At 59.3% G+C, this 8,029-nt stretch overlaps 1 long non-coding RNA gene across 1 annotated transcript; it reads right to left on the bottom strand.

The window, feature by feature from the left end:
• Positions 1–349: 349 nt before the first annotated feature.
• On the bottom strand, positions 350–2,806 carry LOC117088795. The gene is made up of 3 exons (XR_004439330.1): positions 2,535–2,806; positions 1,373–1,593; positions 350–962 (listed from the first exon to the last, which is right to left on the bottom strand). It is a non-coding gene; the product is annotated as an uncharacterized LOC117088795 (long non-coding RNA).
• Positions 2,807–8,029: the final 5,223 nt, after the last annotated feature.

Genomic DNA, 8,029 nt, shown 5'->3' with positions numbered 1-8,029 from the left:
TAACCACTACACAGCCATTCCCCACGTCGTCAGCTCCACGTTTGGACAAAGAGGCAGGCAAGGTAACAGAATTTTTTTTTTTTTGAGACAGAGTCTCACTCTATCACCCAGGCTGGAAAGCGGCGGCATGATCATCGTTCACTGCAGCCTTGAACTCCTGAGTTTAAGCCATCCTTTCTCCTCAGCCTCCCTAGTAGCTGAGAGTACAGGTGCACACCACCATGCCTGGCTAACTTACTTTAATTTTTTTTTTTTAGTAGAGGTAGGGTCTTGCTATGTGGCCCAGACTGGCTTCAAACTCCTGGGCTCAAGTGATCCACCCGTCTCAGCCTCTCAAAGTGTAGGGATTACAGGTGTGAGCCACCACCCCCTGGCTGGTAACCAAATTCTTAGTAGGAGTCAGAACCAGAAGGGAGGGTGGGGGGCTTGTCTTGAAAGCATCTGGGCTCCAGATGAATGTACCATGGCCTGGTATCTAGGGCACCATAGGTAGTGGCAAGACTCCAGGAGAAAGAAGGGGAGGGCATCTCTGCTTTCACGCCACCCTGATGTTCAGGTTTACTTCTGCTCAACAAACACGAGGAAAAGGCAGAGACCCACTGAATTTCTCCCAGGGGAAGGTGGCAGGATGGGGCCTGACCTGGAATGTCAAGTCAGAAATGACCTGAAGAGATTAGGCATACAGGGGGGGATCATCTCTATTAAAATTCTCCAAAGGCAGCCATGTGGAAGAGCTGAGCTGATGTGCTGCCTGCTGCCCCAGGATGATGGACCAGAATCAGCAGAAAGAACAGGTGGAAGGCTGTTGGTGCAACCTGAAGCAGAGCTACTCATCACGTTCCAGCTTCAGTGCATTCCAGCTGGTAGGACTGCTGGAATGGCTGGAACAAGCTGCTGTGATGGGGAGTGAGTTTCCCGTCACTGGCGGTATTCAAGCAGAGTCAGTAACCTGGAGGCAGGGTCTGGTGGAGACCGAAGCACTGATGAGGGTGTTGAAGTTCATGACCCCAAAATTTCCCTTGACCCTGAAATCCTGGGACTTCCTGGTTTGCACACTGCCCAGGGCTGCCAGCCTCGGGGCATTACAGCCACACACGAGACTCTGCAGAGCCCCTGGGTTCCCTTCGAGAAGGCCTCAGCCTTCCTCTTTGCCGGGGCCTTCTCCCTCTTTTCTATTTGCAGGGCAGAATGACCAGCTCCTGGTTAGCTCTATCCTGTGGTCTGGGACCTGCCAGGCACATGGCATGGAAGGCACGTCCCTCCCAGGCCACCTCCTCCGAGGGTGCCTGGCTGCCCTTCCTAAAACTGCAGCTCCGCCCCGCTTCCGAGCTCCCTGCTCAGCCCTCACGCCCGACGCTGTCCAGGCATTTACCTGTTTATCTTGTTTATTTTCAGGAATGCAGGGCTCTAGGCTGTGCTGGGGGCACCTAGGACAGGCTGGGCACTGAGAGAGCCTCAAGACACCTTCGTCCACCGACCAGCAGAAGCGAACTAGACTTGCTCTCGGCAGAATGGGTAGGGGCTGTCAACGACACTACCACATGCTGTGCTCACTTCCCAGCATCAGCCCACTCTGACCATCAGTTTCTCCATCTAAGATGTGGGTTAACACGGATCTCAGGACGTAAGGACTAAACGTAATAACACGTGGCACACTCCCTTTGCCCAGTATGGCTCACGGCTGGGGATGAAGCAGTTAACCGCCTCCGCCGCAGGAGCGGACTTGGCAGCTGAGCTGCCCCACAGCCTTCGCTGCCCCCCGCCCCCGCCGTGGACCTGTCCCTCCGCCCTCGGCCCAGGGTGCAGGGACAAGGTCTGGGTGGCCGCGGGAGTCCCCCGAGCCCCACTGGCCTTCCCTTCCGGCCGCCGCCACGCGGGGCGCCGCGTCCCCACGGGTCTAGACGTCCAGCCAACTTCCCGGCTCTGCAAAAGCCTCTGGGGGCGCGCGGGGCTGGGCGGGGGCGCGGCGCGGTCTCCCCCAGGGTCGGCTCCAAAGCTCCCACCCCCGTCCGGGGCGCTGACACCGCCGACCCGCAAGCCTGTGCCGCGCTCGGAGCGCCGCGGGGCCAGCACGCCCGGGGGGCGGCCCGGAGGAGGCGGCTGGGGCACCCCCGCTCCGATCCGCGATGAATGGAGCAGCCCGGGCCCCGCTCCCCGCAGCCCCGCCCGGAGACCCCGCTCCCCGAGCCCCTCGCTCCGCGGTCCCCGCCAGCACTTAGCCCGGGCGCTTCCCAAACTGCCGGCGGAGCCGGACCCCGCGCTGCCAACGCTCCGCTCCAGGCAAGGCTGCGGCCCCCGCCGGGCCCCAGCGCTCGCAGCTCCACACGTCCGGGCCCGGGCGGAGGAGGTCCGGGGAGCCGGGCCGGGCGCCGCGAGCGCTGGGAGGGTCCGGCCCCGCCGGGGAGCGGCCCCCGAGGGCGCAGGAGGGGGAGCCGGGCCGGGGACCCCCGCGCAGCCCGGTGACACCCCCGCCCCGCGTTCCAGCCCTGGGTCCCCAGGCACCGCGCGCGCCCGGGCGGCGCATCCGCACTCACCTCCGCTCCGAGGCCCGCTCCGCCCGCCACGCCGGCCGCCGCCAACGAGCTCCCGGCCCGCGCCGCCCCAGCGCTCTGCAGCGGAGGCGCCGTCCTCATCCCGACCGCAGGCCCGCCCGGGCCGCCCGCCCGCCGGGCACCGAGCCGCTCTGCCGCGCGCTGCGCCTCGGGGCGGGGTGGGAGGAGAGGGAGCAGCCGCCACCCTGCCCAGGTCGCCGCGGGCCAGCCCTGCAGCCAGCTCCAGCCCAGGGCCGGGTGCTGGGAGGGCCGGACGCCGGCCGGCGGCCGCGGGGTCTGCCCCCCGGAGGCTGGGGCGGCTTAGGTTACAGACTCCGCCACCCCCGCACCCTCCCCCCAGCTATTTTTAGCGCCGCTTTCCTAGGTGTTTGTTTCCTGGGACCCACCCCGGCGATGGGGGGCCCTGAGGCATTGCTCCCTGAACACCCTCTCCACACTCCCGGGACAGCCCACCCCAGACTGGCAGGCCTTGCTGCTCAGATGGAAACACTGGATTTAGCACAACTTAAAAAACGCCTGCCATAATTCTACCCATGTGGCTTCCACTGGCTGCACTATCTCCATCCCTGGCCTCCGCTGCAGCCCCCAGGTGCCCACACATGACACGCTTGCCCCTGTGCCTCTGTCTGGGGGCTGGGGTAGTCCCAACTGGCACCTGGCACCTGCCTGGGCAAGTTCGGTTTGAGTGGCTCAGGTTGGCCCTCGAAGGCACCATAAGGAGGTCCCCGTGGGACGCTTTCTTGTAGGTGGGAGTTAACATTGCCCCCAGAGCTGGGTCCCTTGTCCAGCCTTGGGACTGCCCCAGACTGGCCCATGAGTTCTGTGGCATTGCTGGTGGGGCGCTAGGAGCCATCCAGGCCCCTAGAGAGGGCGAGGCCTTTACGGGTCGTTTGTCCAACATCTCCATTCACAGCCAAGGAAACCAACGCCTGGAGAAGCCAAGGAACCTGCCCAAGGCCACATGGCGGAGATGGCTCCAGGCAGAGCCCCCTGGCCCAGTGTGTGCCCATCCCCGGCTGTCCCAGACAGGGGCGTGTGGGCCTCCTCCAAGGGCAGGGGTGCAGCGTTAGGGGCAGCGTCTGGGGATGGATCGCCCTCTCCCACTTCAGAGGATCCCAGGTCATGAACTTGGTGGCCTTCTAAGAAATAGGGTGGCGGTGGGGGGCCTTCGCAGAAAGGAACACTTTCAGAATCAGTCCTTCAGACAAAGCTCCCCCGGGAGCAAGTCAAGCATGCTTTACTTACACAAGTTCAAGTTGCACACCCTTTAAGGGACACCTTTATTATGTAAAGCAAGGTGTGACCCAACCATGGGCCTTCCTGTGGGGCCAGTGAGTGGGCCTGCCCCCTCCCCCAATCTGGTCTGCCTCCTGAAGCTGTTTTCGGACTCTGCACGCACGGTATAGAATAAACTAAAAGGAACTGCACATGGCAATGGGGTTTCTGTGCTGGCATCGCAGCACACGGCATTCCTGCCAGTAGACGCGAAAACGCGAATTGAAGAAGGGGCAGGGGCTGAGAGGCCCCAGAGGCTCGAGGCTTGGCTCACATTTCCGTGGCATCATCTGGGGCCTCCAGGTCCTGGGATCTCCCTTTCCATGGAAAATGGGGAAGAACTAAGAAACCCTCTCGAGTTAATCAGGATTTCAATCAAGCGAGCTTCCTAAAGTTTCAAGGGCCAGGGGTCCCCTGGCTCTGGACAAAGACCCCAGAGGGCGTTTCCTTCCTTGTCGTTTCTACTGGGTCTGTTCTTGTTTCTAAGAAAGACTTCAATTTCCAAACTCATGTGCGTGCGTGTGTGTGTGCATGTCTGTGTGTGTGTGTGCATGTCTGTGTGTGTGTGTGAGTGCATGTCTGAGTGTGTGTGAGTACGTGTGAGTACATGTCTGTGTGTGTGTGAGTGCATGTCTGAGTGTGTGTGAGTGCATGTCTGTGTGTGTGTGTGAGTGCACGTGTGTGTGAGTGCCTGTGTGTATGTGAGTGCGTGTGTCTGCATGTCTGTGTGAGTGCATGTGTGTGTGCATGTATGCACGTGAGTGCATGTGTGAGTGCATGTCTCAGTGTGAGAGTGTGTGAGTACGTGTGTGGGGGTGCATGTGTGTGTGCAAGTATGTGTGTGTGAGTGCATGTCTGTGTGAGTCCATGTCTGTGTGTGTGAGTGCGTGTGTGTGCATGTCTGTGTGCGTGTGTGTGCATATATGCATGTGAGTGCATGTGAGTGCATGTCTGTGTGAGTGCATGTGTGTGTGTGCGTGTGTGTGGTGCTTGAGTGCATGTCTGTGTGTGAGTGCGTCTGTGTGTGTGGGTGCATGTGTGCATGTCTGTGTGGGTGCATGTGAGTGCATGTCTGTGTGTGAGTGCATGTCTGTGTGTGTGTGGGTGCATGTGTGCGTGTCTGTGTGAGTGTGAGTGCATGTCTGTGTGTGAGTGCATGTCTGTGTGAGTGCGTATGTGTGAGTGCATGTTTGTGTGAGTGCGTGTGTGAGTACGTCTGTGAGTGCGTGTGTGAGCACATGTCTGTGTGTGTGCATGTGTGCATGTATGCATGTGAGTGCATGTGTGTGTGTGCATGTGTGTGGGTGCGAGTGCATGTCTGTGAGTGCATGTCTGTGTGAGTGCGTGTGTGTGCATGAGTGAATGTCTGTGTGTGGGGGTGCGTGTGTGTACATGTCTGTGAGTGCGTGTGTGAGTGCATGTCTGAGTGTGTGCGTGAGTGCATGTCTGAGTGTATGTGTGTGTGTGTGTGAGTGCATGTCTGAGTGTGTGCGTGAGTGCATGTCTGAGTGTGTGCATGAGTGCATGTCTGTGTGTGTGGGGGTGCATGTGTGTACATGTCTGTGAGTGTGTGTGTGAGTGCATGTCTGAGTGTGTGCGTGAGTGCATGTCTGAGTGTGTGCGTGAGTGCATGTCTGTGTGTGTGGGGGTGCGTGTGTGTACATGTCTGTGAGTGCGTGTGTGAGTGCACGTCTGAGTGCGTGTGTGAGTGCATGTCTGAGTGCGTGTCTGAGTGCACGTCTGAGTGCGTGTCTGAGTGCATGTCTGAGTGCGTGTGTGAGTGCATGTCTGAGTGCATGTCTGAGTGTGTGCGTGAGTGCATGTCTGAGTGAGTGCGTGCGTGAGTGCATGTCTGAGTGCGTGCGTGAGTGCATGTCTGAGTGTGTGCGTGAGTGCATGTCTGAGTGCATGTGTGTGCGTGTCTGAGTGCGTGTGTGAGTGCATGTCTGAGTGCGTGTGTGAGTGCATGTGTGTGCGTGTGTGTACATGTCTGTGAGTGCGTGTGTGAGTGCATGTCTGAGTGCGTGCGTGAGTGCATGTCTGAGTGTGTGTGTGAGTGCATGTGTGTGTGTGTGTGTGAGTGCATGACGAGTGCATGTGTGTGCGTGTGTGTACATGTCTGTGAGTGCGTGTGTGAGTGCATGTCTGAGTGTGTGCGTGAGTGCATGTCTGAGTGCATGTGTGTGCGTGTGTGTACATGTCTGTGAGTGCGTGTGTGAGTGCATGTCTGAGTGTGTGCGTGAGTGCATGTCTGAGTGCATGTGTGTGCGTGTGTGTACATGTCTGTGTGTGCGTGAGTGCATGTCTGAGTGTATGTGTGTGTGTGTGTGACTGCATGTCTGTCAGTGTGTCAGTGTGTGTCAGTGCGTGAGTGCATTTGTGTGTGTGAGTGCGTGTGTGCGCGTGTCTGTGTGTGTGAGAGTTGTGAGTGTGAGTGCATGTCTGTGAGTACGTGTGTGTGAGTGCATGTGTGTGCATGCACACAAGTTCTTTCCCCAGCCCCGGGGCACCTGAATGCTGCCTGGGCATGAGAGATGACAGAAGCCCTCGCTCAGAGCCCGTGCTCACAAGCATGGTGAAAACAGGGGATGACCCTGTGCCCAACCTGGGTCACTGTGTGAAGGACTCTGACAACCCTGCGAGGTGGGACTGCCTCTCCCCTTTCACAGGGAGGACTAGCAACATGGCCAAGGTCCACAGCACACCTCCCCTGCCCCAGAGCCACCGTCCACCTCTCGCCCTGTCCCCATGTTCCACACCCTCCTGTTTTGACTAACCCAGTGGCAGCGTCAGGAGTCACTTTGGACAGTTAAGACTGGGGGCTACCACTAGCATCTAGTTGGGGGGCAGGGACTGCTGCCACACCTCGCCAGTGCACAGGAATCATCGTGCCCCAGGTGTTCATGGTGGGAGGTGAGAATCCTGGTATCAACGCCCTCCTGGGGGCGGCTTTGCTCCAGGCTTGGCCTCCTGATTCCTGTCACTCCCCTGGCCTGGCCCTGGCAGCGCCTCTTCCCCCTCTTCATAGCCCTCAAAGCCATCAGAGAGCCAAAAAGGAGGGCCACGTCCACCCCTCCTGGAAGGAGTTGCTTGATGGGGTGCTCTGCTGGGACCAGGGGCTGGGAAGGGTCCCCTGTGTCTGTGAACTCAGCAGAGCTGGAAGACTCCCGGGTGGTCTGAGCCCCTGCTTTCCAGGAGGAAACTGGCCCAGCAGGCTGCTGACTCGACTTACCCTCAGCCACAGCCACTGAGCCCAGGTCTCCTGCCCTGGCCAAGCCCCCACGCTGCCCAGAGCTCCAGGCCTACTACTGATCAACCTCAGGGGGTGAGGTCTCCTGGGTCCCAGCGGACGATCAGGAGGGCCAGTCCACACGAGTCACCCCCTGGACTTCTGCCTGATGTGAAAATGAAACCGAGTAACCAGCGCCAGTGCAGGGAGGAGGCACGAGAAGCCTCCGACAGATTCCAGGGGCGATTGTCAGTGGCACTCGAGCTCAACGCTGATGGCCTGGGTGTGTGGACACCCATTCATCCTGACAACCATGCACCTTGAGAGCAAGGCCGCATCCCTGCCATGTGTGGGCCCACACCTGCCCCAAACGGGCTCTCTAGAGAGGAGATCTCTGAGCAAGCACCTGACCTGTGACTGAGATGTGGCATGTGGGATGTTTAAATACTCTGGGAGTTTTCAAAGCAAGTTTCACCTGTGATCTCATGGGCTCCTTAATCCCATTTGCTAGATAGGGGTAACTGAGGCTGGAGGATGCAAACAGCCCATCCTGAAGATGTGGCAGTTAGTGGTCGAGCCTGTCCCAGTGCTGACTGCTGCCACCTTCTCTCTAGTCCAGGGAGGGAGTGGAGGGGAGAGCAGCTTTGGGGGCCCTGAGCATTGGGGTCTGCACGACATACAGGGTGAGCAGCCGGGCAGAGGCGCAGACTCGGCACCCCCTATGGGGCAGGAAGCCCACCTGGATGGCCTCTGATGAGCTCCTGCCTCCCCAAGGACGGCTCCTGGGTGCAGCAGGAGGTGAGTGGGGGTTCATGTGTCCTCTCCCCATTACGATGTGTGCAAGCACAGAGGACAGCGATCACGGGGCCTCTCCAAGAACGTGCAACCTGGCTGGTATGGCGCTCATTATTTTACCAGCCTGGAATTTCTGGAACACGATCAATACCTGTGGACTTTGCTGAGTAGACCCTGA

This window comes from Trachypithecus francoisi, unplaced genomic scaffold (assembly GCF_009764315.1).
Source record: "Trachypithecus francoisi isolate TF-2019V2 unplaced genomic scaffold, Tfra_2.0 Lachesis_group10, whole genome shotgun sequence".
Taxonomy (NCBI): Eukaryota; Metazoa; Chordata; class Mammalia; order Primates; family Cercopithecidae; genus Trachypithecus; species Trachypithecus francoisi.
Note: the sequence above shows the minus strand (reverse complement) of the source record. Positions and strands in the feature narration are given on the sequence as shown.